The 21,069-nt window shown below is 36.2% G+C and overlaps 1 protein-coding gene and 1 long non-coding RNA gene across 7 annotated transcripts in view; one reads left to right on the forward strand and one right to left on the reverse strand.

The window, feature by feature from the left end:
• LOC309630428 (uncharacterized protein) overlaps positions 1 to 21,069 on the forward strand; it is a 547,317-nt gene that overhangs the window by 311,265 nt on the left and 214,983 nt on the right. Inside the window, exon 6 of one of the 6 annotated variants that reach the window (XR_014245657.1) lies at positions 11,384 to 13,580. The exons of 4 other annotated variants lie outside the window; for them this stretch is intronic. The gene's annotated coding sequence lies outside the window, so the exon portion shown is untranslated. Of the gene's footprint in view, positions 1 to 9,972; positions 13,581 to 21,069 lie in introns of those variants that run through there. One more of the 6 variants, XM_082395676.1, reaches the window with a different exon arrangement.
• LOC309630440 overlaps positions 1 to 21,069 on the reverse strand; it is a 172,931-nt gene that overhangs the window by 150,423 nt on the left and 1,439 nt on the right. The window lies entirely within an intron of this gene.

The raw sequence follows: 21,069 nt of genomic DNA on the forward strand, positions 1-21,069 counted from the left end.
TTGGTACACAGGTGCTCAGTGAAGCCTTGATGAGGGAATGGAAGCTTGGAGAGTCAGGTTTTTTGTAGTGATTTCTCAGTTAGCTTCATTACTAGTGAGGGAGACCACCTGGAAGGGCAAGACCTATTCTGGGAGAATTTTGACAAGAGCAATTTAAAAAAGCTAATTGCAAGAGAAGAGAGTATGAGGAATTGAGGCTAGACGTTAGGAAGAGTTTCTTGACCAAGAGGACTGTGAAAAGCTGGAAATTGTCTTATAGGACAAGGCTCCTATCTTTCTTTACAGATTTTGAATATTGGGTTACTCAGTTCTCCCTGGAAGTAGGGGCATTGAGGGAGGAAGAGGTGGTCCCCCATCTGGGCTCAGATTCCACAGCTGGAGAATGGAAGCAACAAAGAAACCATTTACCATGGATGGAGTGCAAAAGAGAGCATATTGGCAGACACTGTGCCACAGGAAATTTTTACTCTTATAGTTATTCCAGTTAAACTTTCTCAGATGGAGTGATATCTCCTAAGGGTTCATAGCAGGTCTGTTTTTCAGATGTTAACCTATCCAATTTACCTTAGCACTTATCAAGTCAAGGGACATAAAAATCTACCTTAAAGCCAGTAACTACCTTCTCCCAGGAATTGAAACTTAATACCCAGAGGAATTTCATCCTTGGCATTCATCACTCCTGGACATCATTAATTTGGGTCCTTGTTTTCTTCAGTATCTTAAGGAAAAGAATATCATCATGGCAATTTTAATTACTAAGACAGAGAAGAGCAGTGACTTTGATTTTCATTTTCCAATCAGTCAGTAAATCAATCAATATTTTTTGTACCTGTTTTGTGAAAGTCATCATGCTACAATCAAATGGAGTATTAAAAGAACAATTTAAGGGTAAGGAAGCTTCAGGAATACAAGGATAGGTCAACATTAGAAGATTTGTTAAAAAATAAAGGGAAAAACCAGATAAATCTCATAAGACAAAAAATTTGATAAAAATCAATATTCAATCTTAATAAAATCCTGTAGTTATATGAGATTATAATGATACTATCAATACTTTAAAATAATAAAATGTATTTATTTTAAAAGCTGGAGAAATTTGCATAAAGAGAAGAAATAAGACAATGATGTCCATTTTTACCATTATTATTCAATATTGTTTGGCAGTCCTAGCCAATGCAAGCAGACAAGGCAAGGAAAAAAGAGGTATAAATATTGGAGATAAAGTAAAAGCATTTTTATTTGCAGATAAGAATCAAATAAGAACTACTGGAATCAGTAAGAAAGCCAGAAAGCTGGGCAGTTATAAGTATACAAACAAAACAAAACAATAGCCTTTCAAACTAACTCTTTTGTATTTTTAACTAAAACTTTCCGATTGAATAGAATGAGAAATTTCACTAACAATAGAATATAGAAACAACAAAATAGAAAATTTGTAAAAATAAACAATAAGAAAAGTATAAGACCTAAATTAAAAAAAAAATATATATATATATATATACTTTATATACATATAAAACTTAACTGCAAGGAATAAAAGAGACTTGAATAATTGAGATATAATTATAGGGATATTAACTGTAGATATAAAATGCCATGTTCTTGGAAGGATTCAGTATTGTGAGGAGGTAAAAAATTTAATGCAAATGCAATCAAAATCCTAATGGGATTTTTTTTGAAACCTGACAAAAATGATTATGTAATTCATTTGGAATACACAAAAATAGCCCAGAAAAAATTTAAAAGAGAAATGAAAGAGATGTTCTAAAGGAGATAAAAATGTATTTTAAAGATTTACTGTTAGAACAGTGTGATACTGGCCTTTAAAAACAGAGATAAATCAATGGGCCAGAATAGAAATCCATGGAACACATCCAAGTATTCATCAGAATTTATTATATCGTAAAGGTAAAGTAGAAGGTTGGTTTATTCAAATAAAAGGTATTATGACAACATGCTAACATTTGGGGGGAAAAGTTTACGTCCTTACCACATGCTTTACATGTAAATGAATTTCAGATAAAGATATTTTGTTTTATTTTATTGTGGGAAGCTGAAAATATGGGAGTAAAATATGACTATTTTTATAATATTCTAATAGGAGAAGACCTTCCTAATATAATACTAAAGGCTGAAACCACAAAGTTTTGGTAGATTTAACCACATAAAAATTTAAAACTTTAGTATGAAAAAAACTTCACCTAAGTAAGGTTACCATGCTCCAGATGTGTGCTTGTACCATCCATCTCTTACCAGATCTGATGGTTAAATTATTAGGAATTTTGCAAGCTGATTGTTAAACAGAGCCATCATTAAAAATTAAATTATATACACTTGCAATTAAATAAATTGTATTAAGAACAAAGGTAATAAATATACAAAACAACTTATCTCTTCATAATTATTTTTTTACAGTTTGCTGTTATGTGAGCTCTTGAGTTTATGTGTATTATATCTATATGGTAGGAATATAATATAATCAGATTATAAGGAGGAGGACAACTGGAACCAGTGACTGGGCTGCCACCAGCATCTTCCATTTCCATTCCTTGTTCTGCTCTGCTATTTTCTGAATGTCAATAACTTCTTCTTTTACTGAAGACCAGTTTCTTTTGCATGGTTGGGACATGTTAGCCAGCAACTATCAGACTTCCATCTTTAATTTTACTGCCAGAAAGGCAAAGAGGCACTAAAACTTGTTCTTATCTCAAGGTAAAAATAGCCCAGAAAGAACTCTGGTTGATCTGTTTGGGTTAAGTGCCACCCCTAGACCAGTCACAATGACCAGAGGGCTTTGCTTAATGATTGGCCCAGATTTGGTGGGGTGGCTGGTCCTAGACCCATGTTAAGTGGGAGGTAAGATCTATGAGAAAACAGCCACTGCTTTTTTTTTTTTTAATTTATTCTTTTTTTAAAAATTTATTTATTATTTTATTTATTTATTTTTGGCTGCATTGGGTCTTTGTTGCTGCGCACGGGCTTTCTCTAGTTGCAGTGAGTGGGGGCTACTCTTCATTGTGGTGTGCAGGCTTCTCATTGTGGTGGCTTCTCTTGTTGCAGAGCACGAGCTCTAGGCATACGGGCTTCAGTAGTTGTGGCTTGTAGGCTCTAGAGCGCAGGCTTAGTAGTTGTGGTGCACAGGCTTAGTGGCTCCGCAGCATGTGGGAACTTTCCAGACGAGGGCTCGAATCTGTGTCCCCTGCATTGGCAGGCGGATTCTTAACCATTGCACCACCAGGGAAGCCCTCCACTGATTTTTGAAGCATGTATTAGAAGGAGCATTTCCTAGAGAAATGTCTTGTTCTGGGCAGACAAAAAAAGAAAAAAAAAATCAATGTCCAGAACTCTGAGCTTCTGCCTAGGTTTTATCCAGCTTTTGGAGAGATCCTTCCTTGAATTACAGAAATTTGTGAACTGCAAGAAATTAAGGTCAGAGAGGGCAGATAGCAGAAGCAAGAAGAACTACAATCCTGCAGCCTGTGGAACAAAAAACACATTCACAGAAAGATAGACAAGATGAAAAGGCAGAGGGCTATGTACCAGATGAAGGAACAAGATAAAACCCCAGAGAAACAACTGAATGAAGTGTAGATAGGCAACCTTCCAGAAAAAGAATTCAAAATAATGATACTGAAGATAATGCAGGACTTTGGAAAAAGAATGGAGGCAAAGATCGAGAAGGTGCAAGCAATGTTTAACAAAGACCTAGAAGAATTAAAGAGCAAACAAACAGATGAACAATACAATAACTGAAATGAAAACTACACTAGAGGAATCAATAGCAGAATAACTGAGGCAGAAGAACGGATAAGTGACCTGGAATACAGAATGGTGGAATTCACTGCTGCAGAACAGAGTAAAGAAAAAAGAGTGAAAAGAAATGAAGATAGCCTAAGAGACCTCTGGGACAACATTAAACTCAACAACATTCGCATTATAGGGGTCCCAGAAGGAGAAGAGAGAGAGAAAGGACCAGAGAAAATATTTGAAGAGATAATAGTCAGAAACTTCCCTAACATGGGAAAGGAAATAGCTACCCAAGTCCAGGAAGCGCAGAGAGTCCCATACAGGATAAACCCAAGGAGAAACACGCCGAGACACATAGTAATCAAAGTGGCAAAAATTAAAGACAAAGAAAAATTATTGAAAGCAGCAAGGGAGAAATGACAAATAACATGCAAGGGAACTCCCATAAGGTTAACAGCTGATTCCTCAGTAGAAACTCTACAAACCAGAAGGGAGTGGCATGATATACTTAAAGTGATGAAAGGGAAGAACCTACAACCAAGATTACTCTACCCGGCTAGGATCTCATTCAGATTCGATGTAGAAATCAAAAGCTTTACAGACAAGCAAAAGCTAAGAGAATTCAGCACCACCAAACCAGCTCTACAACAAATGCTAAAGGAACTTCTCTAAGTGGCAAACACGAAAGAAAAAAGGAGCTTCAAAAACAAACCCAAAGCAATTAAGAAAATGGTAATAGGAACATACATATTGATAATTACCTTAAATGTGAATGGATTAAATGCTCCAACCAAAAGACACAGGCTCACTGAATGGATACAAAAACAAGACCCATCTATATGCTGTCTACAAGAGACCCACTTCAGACCTAGGGACACATACAGACTGAAAGTGAGGGGATGGAAAAAGGTATTCCATGCAAATGGAAATCAAAAGAAAGCTGGAGTAGCGATACTCATATCAGATAAAATAGACTTTAAAATAAAGAATTTTACAAGAGACAAGGAAGGACACTACATAATGATCAAGGGACCAATCCAAGAAGAAGATATAAAAATTGTAAATATATATGCACCCAACATAGGAGCACCACAATACATAAGGCAACTGCTAACAGCTCTAAAAGAGGAAATCAACAGTAACACAATAAAAGTGGGGGACTTTAACACCTCACTTACACCAATGGACAGATCATCCAAACAGAAAATTAATAAGGAAACACAAGCTTTAAATGACACAATAGACCAGATAGATTTAATTGATATTTATAGGACATTCCATCCAAAAACAGTAGATTACACTTTCTTCTCGAGTGCATACAGAACATTCTCCAGGATAGATCACATCTTAGGTCACAAATGAAGCCAAAATCTTAGAAAGGTATAACCTTCCAAGACTGAACCAGGAAGAAGTGGAAAATATGAACAGACCAATCACAAGTAATGAAATTGAAACTCTGATTTAAAATCTTGCAACAAACAAAAGTCCAGGACCAGATGGCTTCACAGGTGAATTCTATCAAACATTTAGAGAAGAGCTAACACCCATCCTTCTCAAACTCTTCCAAAAAACTGCAGAGGAAGGAACACTCCCAAACTCATTCTACGAGGCCACCATCACCCTGATACCAAAACCAGACAAAGATACTACAAAAAAAGAAAATTACAGACCAATATCACTGATGAATATAGATGCAAAAATCCTCAACAAAATACTAGCAAACAGAATCCAACAACACATTAAAAGGATCATACACTATGATCAAGTGGGATTTATCCCAGGGATGCAAGGATTCCTCAATATACGCAAATCAATCAATGTGATACACCATATTAACAAACTGAAGAATAAAAACCATATGATCATCTCAATAGATGCAGAAAAAGCTTTTGACAAAATTCAACACCCATTTATGATAAAAACTCTCCAGAAAGTAGGCATAAAGGGAACCTACCTCAACATAATAAAGACCATATATGACAAACCCACAGCAAACATCATTCTCAATGGTGAAAAACTGAATGCATTTCCTCTAAGATCAGGAACAAGTCAAGATGTCCATTCTCACCACTATTATTGAACATAGTTTTGGAAGTCCTAGCCACGGCAGTCAGAGAAGAAAAAGAAATAAAAGGAATACAAATTGGAAAAGAAGAAGTAAAACTGTCACTGTTCACAGATGACATGATACTATACATAGATGCCACCAGAAAACTACTAGAGCTAGTCAATGAATTTGATAAAGTTGCAGGATACAAAATTAATGCACAGAAATCTCTTGCATTCCTATAGACTAATGATGAAAAATCTGAAAGAGAAATTAAGGAAACATTCCCATTTACCATTGCAACAAAAAGAATAAAATACCTAGGAATAAACCTTTTAAGGAGACAAAAGACCTGTATGCAGAAAACTATAAGACACTGATGAAAGAAATTAAACATGATACCAACAGATGGAGAGATATACCATGTTCTTAGATTGGAAGAATCAATATTGTGAAAATGACTATACTACCCAAAGCAATCTACAGGTTCAGTGCAATCCTTATCAAACTACCAATGACATTTTTATAGAACTAGAACAAAAAATTTCACAATTTATGTAAACATAAAAGACCCTGAATAGCCAAAGCAATCTTGAGAAAGAAAAATGGAGCTGGAGGAATCAGGCCCCCGGACTTCAGACTGTACTACAAAGCTACAGTAATCAAGACAGTATGGTACTGGCACAAACACAGAAATATAGATCAATGGACAGGGTAGAGAGCCCAGAGATAAACCCACGTGCATATGGTCACCTTATTTTTGATAAAGGAGGGAAGGAAATACAATCAAGAAAAGACAGTCTCTTCAATAAGTGGTGCTGGGAAAACTGGACAGCTACATGTAAAAGAATGAAATTAGAACACTCCCTAACACCATACACAAAAATAAACTCAGAATGGATTAAAGAACTAAATATAAGGCCAGACTATAAAACTCTTAAAGGAAAACATAGGCAGAACACTCTATGACATAAATCACAGCAAGATCCTTTTTCACCCACCTCCCAGAGAAATGGAAATAAAAACACAAATAAACAAATGGGACCTAATGAAACTTCAAAGCTTTTGCACAGCAAAGGAAACCATAAGCAAGACGAAAAGACAACCCTTAGAATGGGAGAAAATATTTGCAAACGAAGCAACTGACAAAGGATTAATCTCCAAGATTTACAAGCAGCCCATGCAGCTCAATATCAAAAAAACAAACAACCCAATCCAAAAATGGGCAGAGGACCTAAATTAACATTTCTCCAGAGAAGATATACAGATTGCCAACAAACACATGAAAGGATGCTCAACATCACTAATCATTAGAGAAATGCAAATCAAAACTACAATGAGGTATCACCTCACACCAGTCAGAATGGCCGTCATCAAAAAATCTGGAAACAATAAATGCTGGAGAGGGTGTGGAGAAAAGGGAACCCTCTTGCACTGTTGGTGGGAATGTAAATTGATATAGCCACTATGGAGAACAGTATGGAGGTTCCTTAAAAAACTAAAAATAGAATTACCATATGACCCAGCAATCCCACTACTGGTAATATACCCTGAGAAAACCATAATTGAAAAAGACACATGCACCCCAATGTTCACTGCAGCACTATTTACAATAGCCAGGACATGGAAGCAACCTAAATGCCCGTCGACAGACGAATGGATAAAGAAGATGTGGTACATATATACAATGGAATATTACTCAGGCATAAAAAGGAACGAAATTGGGTCATTTGTAGAGACGTGGATGGATCTAGAGACTGTCATACAGAGTGAAGTAAGTCAGAAAGAGAAAAACAAATATTGTATATTAACGCATATATGTGGAACCTAGAAAAGTACAGATGAACTGGTTTGCAGGGCAGAAATTGAGACACAGATGTAGAGAACAAACATATGGACACTAAGGGGGGATAGCGGCAGGTGTTGGGGGTGGTGGTGTGATGAACTGGGAGATTGGGATTGACATGTGTACACTGATGTGTATAAAATGGAAGACTAATAAGAACCTGCTGTATAAAAAAATAAATAAAATTCAAAAATTGAAAAATTCAAAAAAAAAAAAAAAAAAGGCTATAAGGTCCTGCGTAAGCCCAAAGCCTATGTTATTATAAAAGTGATTCTGGAGATTTTGAGGTACGGATATGGTTTTGTCTTCTCCTCTAAACTGATACTCCTCTACCAATCTTCTTTGCCATGGCCAATTGAATTCATAACTTCTGAAATTTCCTTTTTCTTAAACTAACATTATAATTTAACTAATATTTTAATTAATTAATTAATTAATTATAAAAATAAATTTGTTTAATTAATTTATTTATTTTTGGTTGCATTGGGTCTTCGTTGCTGTGCTTGGGCTTTCTCTAGTTGCAGAGAGCGGGGACTACTCTTCATTGTGGTGCATGGGCTTCTCACCATGGTGGCTTCTCTTGTTGTGGAGCATGGCCTCTAGGGCATGTGGACTTCAGAAGTTGTGGTGCACGGGCTCAGTAGTTGTGGCGCTCAGGCTTAGTTGCTCTGCAGCATGTGGGATCTTCCCGGACCACGGATCGAACCTGTGTCCCCTGCATTGGCAGGTGGATTCTTAACCACTGCACCACCAGGGAAGTCCAAACTAATATTTTAGAAACCATAAAAAATTAAAACTGTCACCATTTTTCTACTTACTATCCCAAACAGCTATCATAGACATGAATTTAGTAAACATTATTGTATTAGAAAACATTATCACATCTTGCATGATCGGATTTATTATGCTTCACGTGGATGTCTTAGTTTGGGGAAGTCAAAAAGTATCTGCTGACTGCAGTATTTTACCCAGCTATGGAAAGAGTTAAAGGACTGTGTTGGGGTGGGGTGGGGTGGGAGGTGGTACTCAAGGTGCAAAATTCTAATTTTGTGGACAAGGTGGGGGTCTCAGGGGCCTGACAATTTTGGCAAGCCCATTCCAGGCTGATACACTCAAGCCCGTTTTCATGAGCCACTGTAGCAAGGCAGGATTTGGGCCTCTTCCTCTGACTTTGAAAATGGAGACTGCTCCAAGCCAGAGGTGTCAGTGTATATAGTTAACTGTTATGGATTTTACAATAAAAATTTGTTGAAGGTCATTAAACACTCATCTCTCTATGTTTATTACTTTAGTCTTTTATTTGTTGGTAGACATGGATCGTTTGATGTCCATTACCACCACACTTGGCATTTTATGCAGTAAAGGTCCTTATGGTTCTTGATGGGTAAATAAACAAGCTAGTGAAAAGCTATAGTGACAGTGGTTCTTACATTTCTGCTCACTTAACTGCCTGAAGCGAGAGGGGGAGAAGGTTTCTCTGGAGTTGTGTCTTTTGTGAGTGATGCTTTGGGCTTGAATCCATAGCCCTGCCCTGCTCCCTTCTGCACCCCACATGCTTTCCTCACCTAGGTGAATTTGGGACTGGGCATTTCCTTTCTTAGTTGTTTTTCTTTTTAAACTCATCTCAAAACACTTGTTTATGTGGACTGCTGCTTTCTTTAACACTATATGAAGAGAGAAATTTATAGTCTTGCTCAGAGCAACCATTGTTTTTTACTTATTTTAGGGTTGAGGTGAACATTTCCTCTGTTCCTTCCTTCCCTCCCTCCCTCCCTCCCTCCTTCCTTCCTTCCTTCCTTGTTTGATAATTCAGAGTGATCCTCCTTGTGTTGAGCCCCTTAGAGAATATTTTTGCTCAGCTTTTCCCTAACTATATGCATGATTATATGTTTCCTCAGTTTCCCATAATGGTCAGTATACCCAAAATAATATATTAGTTGCTCTCTTAGAGTATGTATCTTGTGCCTGTTTTTGTGCTAAATGCTCTGCCTATATGATCTGATAACTTCATGACAACCCTGTAGGGTAGGTACTGATGTAATCCCATTTTACAGATGAGAAAACTGAGGCAATCACTTGCTCAAGGTCACATAACTAATAAGAAGCAGGACTGGAATTCCAAATCAAGTCATTCACACTTGACAGATGTGCCCTTGACCACTTTGCTGAACAGCTCAAACTTCATTACTCACATGCCTGTTGAATCAATTGTTCTGAAAAATAACATTAATATATACACTCAAGACTCAGATAATTTTCAAATTATGATAAAATATGCTTAACTCTAAAATGATACCTCCCATAACTTATTCTTAATTTAATGTTTTATAAGATTCTGCAGAAAATCAGAACTACAATGAGGTACCACTTCACACCGGTCAGAATGGCCATCATCAAAAATTCTACAAATAATAAATGCTGGAGAGGGTGTGGAGAAAAGGAAACCCTCCTACACTGTTGGTGGAAATGTAAATTGGTGCAGCCACTATGGAGAACAGTATGGAGGCTCCTTTAAAAACTAAAAATAGACTTACCACATGATCCAGCAATCCCACTCCTGGGCATATATCTGGAAAAGATGAAAACTGTAATTCAAAAAGATATATGCGCCCTAATATTCATAGCAGCACTATTTACAATAGCCAAGACATGGAAGCAACTTAAGTGTGACATATATATATATACAATGGACTATTACTCAGCCACAAAAAGAATGAAATAATGCCATTTGCAGCAACATGGATAGACCTAGAGATTATCATACTAAGTGAAGTAAGTCTGACAAAGACAAATATCATATGATATCTCTTATATCTGGAATCTACAAAAATGATACAAATGAACTATTTACAAAACAGAAATAGACTCACAGACATAGAAAACAAACTTATGGTTACCAAAGGGGAAAGTGTCGGGAGGGAAAATTGGGAGGTTGGGATTAACAGATACACACTACTATATATAAAATAGATAAACAACAAGGACCTACTGTATAGCACAGGGAACTGTATTCAATATCTTGTAATAACCTATAATGGAAAAGAATCTGAAAAAGATTCCCTGATATATATCTATGTATCCAATATATCTATGTCTATATTTATATCTATATCTGAATCACTTTGCTGTACACCTGAATCATTGTAAATCAACTATACTTGAATAAAAAAAGAAAAGTAAAAAATTTAAAAAAAGATCATGAAGACTCTTACTACAGTCGTTATTATGAAACACCAATTATCCTGTCTTGTGGGTATAAAAGGATGCTGCGTAATAGAAATTTTTGTTTTAAAAAACCCAGATAAATCCTAGCAAACATTGTATATGATAAAGAAATTTTTAAACAAATTTAATTCTGTGAAGCTGAAGAGAGAAGAGATAGGTTGTCCCTGAATTCCAGTTGAGTAACTTTAAAAGAAAATGTAATGAGCTTAATGTCGAGGAATAGGTAGCCTGCTCACATTAAAACACTCCTTATTCTTGCCTATATATTTTTTTGAACTCCATTTTACAGTGATAGTTTGTGCATTGTATGCTTGGTCATGTAATGGTCATAACATTGTATGGCAAATCATTAGTATTTGTTTTAAAGAGAAAAATAGTCCAGGAACCAATTTTATTGATTTATTCATTAGATTTATTAAACACTCACTAGCTAAAAGCTATTAATAATCTATTCTCTCAAATATAGAGGTCAGTTTGAAATTATACCTAATTTTCAAAACATAAACTTTCTCTTAAAGGGAAAAATGCTTCTGAAGAAAGAAACCTTTCATCCCAGCCTGTGATAAAGCCCGAGAATTTTAGGTCTCTACCGAGGAACACTCAAATACACGTTTTGTGATGTCCTCCTGAAAATTAATTGCAGCTTCAGGAAAGTGAAACAGGTGAGGCGAACCATGCATGTGCCTTTGTCTTCAGACCTGGAACATCTCACCCTTAAGTTAGCTGTAGCTCTTTCTTCTGTCACTGTGTTATTACCCTTGTCTTTTGCACTCACAGCACTTAGAGTAGATTGGATTCAGAGAGTTTATAAGGTGCTGCCTAACATTATCACCTTTTATTTACAAGCACATTTGGCATATTTATTAGAACTGGCCATTTCACGAAAAATATTTTTCCTCTAACATTACGTATAAAATGCTATTTGTCAACAGGTGATGAATTATTCATCATATTTAAATTCCTTTTGTGCATTTAGGCATAGTAACACGTCTAATGCATTTCTATTTGAAGTGTGTTAATCTTTTATTTATTTATTTATTTATGACTGTGTTGTGTCTTCGTTTCTGTGCGAGGGCTTTCTCTAGTTGTGGCAAGCGGCGGCCACTCTTCATCGCGGTGCGCGGGCCTCTCACTATCGCGGCCTCTCTTGTTGCGGAGCACAGGCTCCAGATGCGCAGGCTCAGTAGTGGTGGCTCACGGGCCCAGTTGCTCCGCGGCCTGTGGGATCTTCCTGGACCTGGGCTCGAACCCGTGTCCCCTGCATTGGCAGGCGGATTCTTAACCACTGCGCCACCAGGGAAGCCCTGAAGTGTGTTAATCTTTAAGTGCAATATTCAATTACCCAACATAATTCCCTTAACCCTTTTATGTACATAAAAAGCTCACATTCATATTAAACAATTCTTTTCTTTTCCAAAATAGAAAATGAGGACATAACATAACATGTGCTATACATTTCTCTCCAAAGCAGTCTATGATTGACTGAAGCCAAAGCTTTTGAAAAATGCTATATTTCTGGTATTATAGAAAAGAAATGGTCATCGTGAATCATTCTAATACTCAGCCAAGGAAATTCTTTAAAATGTCAATGGTCATATGACAGGATATGTATCTGTGTCCAGATCTGAAATCTGTCACTCATTTTTGTCATTCTGTAAGTCACTTCTGTATCTAACTTTCCTGAATTGTAAAATAATCATAATGCTATTAATTGTATAATGATAACAAGGGATACTATTTAATATCTTAACAAGTAAATGGATAACAGCAAATTCAAACTGAAATATATGTTTTGTAGCACAAAACATATAAGTAGTGACCATTTAAATTAGCATTCTTGGAAATACCATTTCCATTTGTTCTTCTTAGAAAACTGGACCTGAATTCAGAAATTCAGGTTCCATTTCTGACTCACCACCTTTGCAAGTAATTTAATCTGTTTAAAGTTCAGTCTCCTCTTATAGAAGAGATTATATGACATGGACCACATCTACTCCCCACCAGTTGCAAAAGTGTTTTATATATTGTAAAGGGATATTTAAGTGGAAAGTGTTAATTCAGCCTATCTAAATATGTCATCCTTTAGGAATACTTTAGATGAACTGTCTTCGATTCACATATTACACACATTGTTTTTAATTATCAGAGAAGCCCTTTGTGCTAAGTATTATTAACTTCCTTTTACAGATGAGGGAACTGAGGTTCAGAGATTTGAGGTAACATACCCAAGTTCAAATACATAAAAAGTAGAGGAGCCAGAATTTGAATCCAAGTGTGTCTGAATAAAAATTTCTCATTCATTCTACCATATAATGCCAACAGCTAAAGAATTCACCAAGCTTAGCTGATGGGCACATGTGGGAAGGTGTCACCCTCCTGGTCTTCAATGCTCTCGGGTGGAATATATAGGCTTTCAAAATGGCAAAGAGCCTCAGTAAAGAGAGCTGCATTGTATGTCAATATTCCATTCCAGGAAAATCCAACATACATCCAAAAGGCATAAAGAGGCCAATTCTTTCCTGAAGAATGAATGAAGTGAAAGGTCTAGATTCATTTCCAGAGCACTACCACCCACCATTTATAATCTATTAGCACTGCCCTACAATGTATTAAATAATACTTTAAAAGACACTACCTAAATAGATTCAAGAAGCTCAGAAAATCCCAGATAGGATACATCCAAAGAAATCAACGCCCAGACGCACCACAATCAAACTGCTGAAAACTGAAGACAAAGAAAAAAAAAAAATGAAAGCAGCCAGAGGGAAATGATGCATTTTACTTATGGGGAACAACAGTTAGAATGGCTGTGCATTTCCCAGCAGAAGCCAGGAAGGCCAAAGGAAGTGGCATAACATTTTTAAGGTGCTGGAAGTAAAGAACTGTCAACCCAGGATCCTATATCAAGTGAAAATATCTTTTAGGAATGAAAGTAAAATAAAGATATTCTCAGATAAATGAAAACTGAGAGAATTCATCGCTAGCAGACCTACTCTAAAAGAATTACTAATGGACAGAAGGGATGTGATGTTGGAAGACACTTGGAATGTTAGGAATGAAGGAAGAGCAACAGAAATAGTAAATATCTGGGTAAATATAATAGAGTATTATTCTCCTCTTAAGTTGTTTAAAATATCTTCGACCATTGAAAGCAAAAATTAAAATGTCACCTGATAAGGTCTTCAAGAATATAAATGTAATATGTAAGACAAGCATAACATAAAGAGGAGAGGGTAAATGGCCCCATGTGGTGGCAAGTTCCTGTAATCCAGAAGTATTAAAATATTGATTCTAAGTAGACTTTGAATAGCTATATATGTATATTGTAATTCCTAGAGCAATCACTTAAAATTATGGAAAAAGATAATTTTTTAAAAGATAAATTAAAATGGAATATTAAAACTGTTCCAATAATACAAGAATTCAGGAAAGATAAAACAGAGGAACAAAAAACAGAGGGTACAAACAGAAAACAAATAATAAAATGGCAAATTTAAATCCAAACATACCAATAATGTCAACAAATGTACACTGTCAAACACATCAATAAAAAGAAATAATCAAAATGGATTAAAAAAGACATGACCCAACTATGTGCTGCTTATAAGAAACTCACTTCAAATGTAATAATATAGGTAGGCTAAAAAAAAGGATGGAAAAAGATACACCATGTAAACACTAATAAAAAGAAATCTGCAAAATAGATAACTAGTAAGAACCTGCTGTAAAAAAAATAAAATTCTAAAATTCAAAAAAAAAAAAGAAATCTGGTTCTTTAAAAAGATCAATTAAATTGATACACATCTGGTAAGACTGCGAAAGAAAGAAGATACAAGTTACTAACAGCAGGAATGATGAGGAAATATAACTAAACCCTGTGACCTTAAAGGATAGTAAGGAATGCTACAAACAGCTCTACACACAAAAAGCATCAACTTCTAAGAAATGGATCAATTCCTCAAAAACTACAAACATGCTTAGCTCATCCAAAATGAAATAGTTAACCTGAATTTACAGTAAGTCCCCTCATACGAACGGGTTCCATTCCAAGAGTGTGTTCATAAGTCCAATTTGTTCGTAAGTCCAACTTGTTCATAAGTCCAACAAAGTCAGCCTAGGTACCTGACACAATCGGCTACATAGTACTGTACTGTAATAGGTTTATAATACTTTTCACACAAATAATACATAAAAAACAAACAAAAAATAAAGAAAACATTTTTAATCTTACAGTACAGTACCTCGAAAAGTACAGTAGTACAGTACAACAGCTGGCACTTCTTAGCAGTACCAGCTGCATCACCACTATTTTTATGCTTGCTTCTGGACATCCTGGGCTTGAAATAAAGATACTGTACTACTGTACTCTATATAGTACTGTACAGTAAAGTACACAAAAGCACAACCACTTGTAGAGGATGCACACATGTGACAATGTATGCCAGACACGTGAATTAACTTAGGTGACTGGACATGTGAACACACGTTTGCACCTTTGAAAGTTCGCAACTTGAAGGTTCGTATGTAGGGGACTTACTGTAAATTAAATTCAGTCCTATTACTGAACTATTATATTAAACTATAACTATTAACAGAACTGAATTTGTTGTAAAACAAATAACCAGCCTTCCAAAAAAGAAATCTCCAAGCCCAGTTGGCTTCATTGGTTAATTTTACCAAACATTTAAAGAAGAAATAAAATCAATTATACACAAATTCTAGAAAATATAAGAGAGAGAAATATTCTCTCTTCTATTTTATAAAGCCAGCATTACCACGATACCAAAATCAGACAAATACAGTCCACAAAAACCTCACTACAGATCAATATTCCTCATAAAGGTAGATACAAAATGCTCAATTAAATATTAACAAAATTAATCCAACAACATATAAAAAATAATAAGCATGACCAAGTGGGATTTATCTAGAGATGTACGTAAGACAGATTTAATATTCAGAAATCAGTATAATCCCCCACATGAACAGTCTAAAGAAACACTGCATGGTCATATAAACTGATGCAGAAAAAGTATGTGACAAAATTCAACACACATTCATGACAAAAACTCTGAGCAAACTGGAAATAGAAGGAAACTTCCTCAATCTAATAAAGGGCATCTATAAAAATCCTACAGCCAACATATTTAATCATGAAAGACTGAATGCTTTCTTTCTAAGATTGGGAAAAAGGCAAAGATGTTCACGCATACCACTCCTATTAAACATTATACTGGAAGTACTAGCTACTGCAATAAAGCAAGAAAAAAAAGATTGGAAATGAAGAAATTAAACTGCCCTCTTTCAAGGACAACATGATTGTTTATGTAAAAAAATCCCAAGGAATCTACAAGTAACTTCTAGAACTAATGAGTTTAGCAAGGTTGCAGGATACAAAGTCAATATATACAAAAATATTTCTATATAATAGCAATGAGCAAGTAGAGACAGAAATTTAAAAAATAATACCATTTATAACAGCACAAAAATTGGTGCAAGTCTAGCACCAATATGTACAGGACCCATACGCTAAAAAATTTTTAACGCTGATGATTAATATAAAAGAAGACCCAAAAAAATAGACATGTTCATGGATTGGAAGACTTAACATAGTAAAGATGCTAATTCTCCCCCAAATTGATCTATAGAACTTAATGCAGTTCCAATCAAAATTCCAGCAAGAGTTTTCATAGATATCAATAACCAATTAAAATTTAATATGGAAAGGCAAAATAACTAGGAAAGCTAAAATGATTTTAGAAAATAGTACAATTGGAGGAATCCCACTACTCAATTTTATACTGAAAACTATAGTAATTAAGACAGCATGGTATTGGTGAAAGGATAGACACATAAATCAATGGAACAGGCTAGAGAGTGCAGAAATAGACCCACTCAAATATGAACAATTGATTTTTGGCAAATTGAAAGGTAATTCAATGGAGAAAGAAAGGATAGTCTTTTCAACAAATGATGATGAAACAATTGGACACCCATAAGCCCTAAAAAGAACTTGAATCTAAGCCTTACATCTTTTACAAAAAATTAACACAAAATGAGTCATAAGCCTAAAAGTAAAACATGAAATTATAAAACTTTCAGAAAAAGCATAGGAGAGAATCTTTGTGACCCGGCGTTAAACAAGTACACCTTTTGGTATGGCTATAATTAAAAATTGTAGGATGTAGAGTAACTTTAACTCTCATATATTACTGGTGGGAATTCAAAATGTGCTCTGGAGAACAGTTGGAAGTTTCTTATAAGGTTAATACATTTATCATGTAACCGAGGAATCCCACTCCTGATATTTACTCTAGAGAAATGGAAACCTATGTTCACATAAAACCCAACTCAATTCATAATTGCCCCAAACTGGAGACAACCCAAACAGCCCTCAAACAGGAAGTGGGTAACAAACTGTGGCACAGTCATATAATGGAATACTACTCAGACCTGTAAAGGAAGGAACTTTTGATACTTGTGACAATAGGGATAAATCTCAAAGGCAGTATGCTGAGTCAAAGAAGCCAGTCTTAAAAGGCTTCATACTGTATAATTCCGTTTATATGACATTCTCTGTATATATATGTATGACTGAATCACTTTGCTATACAGCAGAAATTAACTCAACATTGTAAATCAACTATACTTCAATAAAATAAATTAAAAAAAAATATATAACATCCTCAGAAAAATAAAACTATGGTGATGGAAGAGAAAAAGAATCAATGGTTGCCAGGGGTTAAGGGTGAGGGCAGGATAGCATGAGGGAGTTTTGGGGGACGGTGGACTGTTCTGTGTCTTGATAGTGGTGGTGGTTACACAAATGTTTACATTTATTAAAATACATAGAACTGTATGCCCCCCCAAAATGTCAATTTTATTGTATGATAATTTAGGAAATATACATTTTTAAAAAGTATCCAGAGTGAGGTTTGACTGACTCCAGAGTTCACATTTTTAACTACTAAATACTAAATGCTGCCTTAGAAATCTTCGAATGAGTAGGTAGACATCAGTGAATTTGCATGTTTATTATCAACGCTGAATAAATGAAACAATGAAAATGTGAGTTCCCATCAAAAGGTAGAAATGTCTATATAATAACTACCTATTGTATTTAGATCAGAAGTCCAAGTAAAGGGGCTGCACTTCATCTGGGCTTTGTTCAGTACTTAGTGTACAATTGATTTCAGATGTGCCTTGAATCTGTCTTCTCCTCTTCATCTCTCTAATCTCTGTGTAGGTCCAGCCACTCACTTCCTCTTACCTGCAGTGTTACAGAAATGTGTCTCCCAGTCTCCAAGCCTCCAGGCCCGTCTCGACCAAACCTATTCTCCGCAGAGCTGCCAGAGAGGCCTTTCTACATCTGACCTTCCATGCCCCTGCTTGTTGGATAAACTCCTTCACAGGGAGCATAAGCCCTTTTATGATCGGTTTCTGCCTTTTTTCTGCAGCAACCCCTCCCTCGTTTGTACCACATATGTTCCAGCCATATTGAACAACTTTGACCCTTTCTGCACCCCTTTTCACTATTGTTTTCTTGGTTAACCCCAGCTCATGTTTCGAGAGTCAACTCTCTGAAGCCTCCCGTGATGCCCAGGCAGGCGTATGCACCCTTTCTCTGAGGTTCCAGAGCAGCCCGTGTCTGCCTGTGCCAGGGCCCTTACTTCAGTGTATTGTAACTGTACTTTCTCATCTATCCTAATTAGACCGTGAGGGCCTCTAGAGCAGGGACTATGATTTCATCCCATATCCCTAGCCCCTAGCACGTAGTAGGAACTCAGTAAATATTTATTTATTTATTTATTTATTTATTTAATGAAGTCAAACTAAAGCCACCCAGAACCTTTTTGGAAGTAGACAATGTACAAGTGAACAAATACAAATAAAAGATGGCCCTGTCGATGCTTTGTATGATCAGATAATGATTTATTAGGAATAACCATGATGATACGTATGACCAAAATAACTGTTTCTCCTGTGTAGAAGAGCATGGGAAAGCTGCTGGCTTCTTGATCTACAGGGCTTGGGGAAAAAAAGGACACAAGGAGAAGGCAGCAGCTGGAATTAGGGAGCAGGAGTGTCAGGGTCCCCCCCACCCCAGTGAAGAGCAGAAGTGGAGGGTCAGGAGATGAATGACGTGCCTGCCCAAGGGGATTTCAAACAGATGGTTCCCTTCTCCCGAGTGTGGGAGTCAGGATGGAGACTCTCAGTCACCACAGAGACCTTGAACCGATGGAAATGGCTAAACCTTGACTTCCTCAGCGGAATTCATGTTAGGAGGAAGCCCTGAAAAGAGAAAATGAACCCTGTTTCTGTCATCATGATTTCTTCAGTTTGGGTGTATTGAGGCGGAGAGGTGAAAAGAGTTGGGGGGGGGGTCGTGCCTGATGGCAGGGCAAACCACACCTCACTCATCTATTTGCTCCACAGGTGGGTCTTTCTCTAAATTGATAGACTATTAAATTAAAACCAATTCTTTTTCTGATTTGGAACCTAAGTTTTTAAAGTTAATTTTTGATTTACATGCAGAAATATTCATTATTTTGTCTACTGTTCTATAAGTTTTCACAAATGCACAAAGTCACGTAAACACCACCGTAATCAAGTTACCAAATGGTTTCTGTGCCCCCTGCTCCCTAAAATTACCTCATGCTACTCCTTTTTGGTCAGACCCTTCTCCACCTTTGACCTCTTGCAACCTCTGATCTTTTGTTTGTCCTTCTAGTTTTGCTTTTCCAGAATATCATATAAATGGAATTATATAGTATGTAGCTTTTTTTTTTCACTCTATAAACATTATATATTTTATTGATATAGTTTTATGATTATAGGTTACCTGTCATTTCACTGTAAGCTAATAGTTTAGAAATTTAAAGTAATTATTATTATTTTTTTTAAACATCTTTATTGAAGTATAATTGCCTTACAATGGTGTGTTAGCTTCTGCTTTATAACAAAGTGAATCAGTTATACACATACAATATGTTCCCATATCTCTTCCCTCTTGCATCTCCCTCCCTCCCACCCTCCCCATCCCACCCCTCTAGGTGGTCACAAAGCACCGCGCTGATCTCCCTGTGCTATGTGGCTGCTTCCCACTAGCTATCTATTTTACATTTGGTAGTGTGTATATGACCATGACACTCTCTTACCCTGTCACATCTCACCCCACCCCCTCCCCATATCCTCAAGTCCATTCTCTAGTAGGTCTGTGTCTTTATTCCCATCTTGCCACTAGGTTCTTCATGGCTTTTTTTTTTTTTCCTTAGATTCCGTATATATGTGTTAGCATACTGTATTTGTTTTTCTCTTTCTGACTTACTTCACTATGACAGACTCTAACTCCATCCACCTCATTACAAATACCTCCATTTCATTTCTTTTTATGGCTGAGTAATATTCCATTGTATATATGTGCCACATCTTCTTTATCCATTCATCTGTCGATGGACATTTAGGTTGCTTCCATGTCCTGGCTATTGTAAATAGAGCTGCAATGAACATTTTGGTACATGACTCTTTTTGACCTATGGTTTTCTCAGGGTATATGCCCAGTAGTGGGATTGCTGGGTCGTATGGTAGTTCTATTTGTAGTTTTTTAAGGAACCTCCATACTGTTCTCCATAGTGGCTGTATCAATTTACATTCCCACCAACAGTGCAAGAGTGTTCCCTTTCCTCCACACCCTCTCCAGCATTTATTGTTTCTAGCTTTTTTGATGATGGCCATTCTGACCAGTGTGAGATGATATCTCATTGTAGTTTTGATTTGCATTTCTCTAATGATTAATGATGTTGAGCATTCTTTCATGTGTCTGTAGGCCATCTGTATATCTTCTTTGGAGAAATGTCTATTTAGGTCTTCTGCCCATTTTTGGATTGGGTTGTTCGTATTTTTGTTATTGAGCTGCATGAGCTGCTTGTAAATCTTGGAGATTAATCCTTTGTCAGTTGCTTCATTTGCAAATATTTTCTCCCATTCTGAGGGTTGTCTTTTGGTCTTGTTTATGGTTTCCTTTGCTGTGCAAAAGCTTTTAAGTTTCATTAGGTCCCATTTGTTTATTTGTGTTCTTATTTCCATTTCTCTGGGAGCTGGGTCAAAAAGAATCTTGCTGTGATGTATGTCATAGAGTGTTCTGCCTATGTTTTCCTCTAAGAGTTTGATAGTGTCTGCCCTTACACTTAGGCCTTTAATCCAT

This window comes from Balaenoptera borealis, assembly GCF_965194805.1.
Source record: "Balaenoptera borealis genome assembly, chromosome: 6".
Lineage (NCBI taxonomy): Eukaryota > Metazoa > Chordata > Mammalia > Artiodactyla > Balaenopteridae > Balaenoptera > Balaenoptera borealis.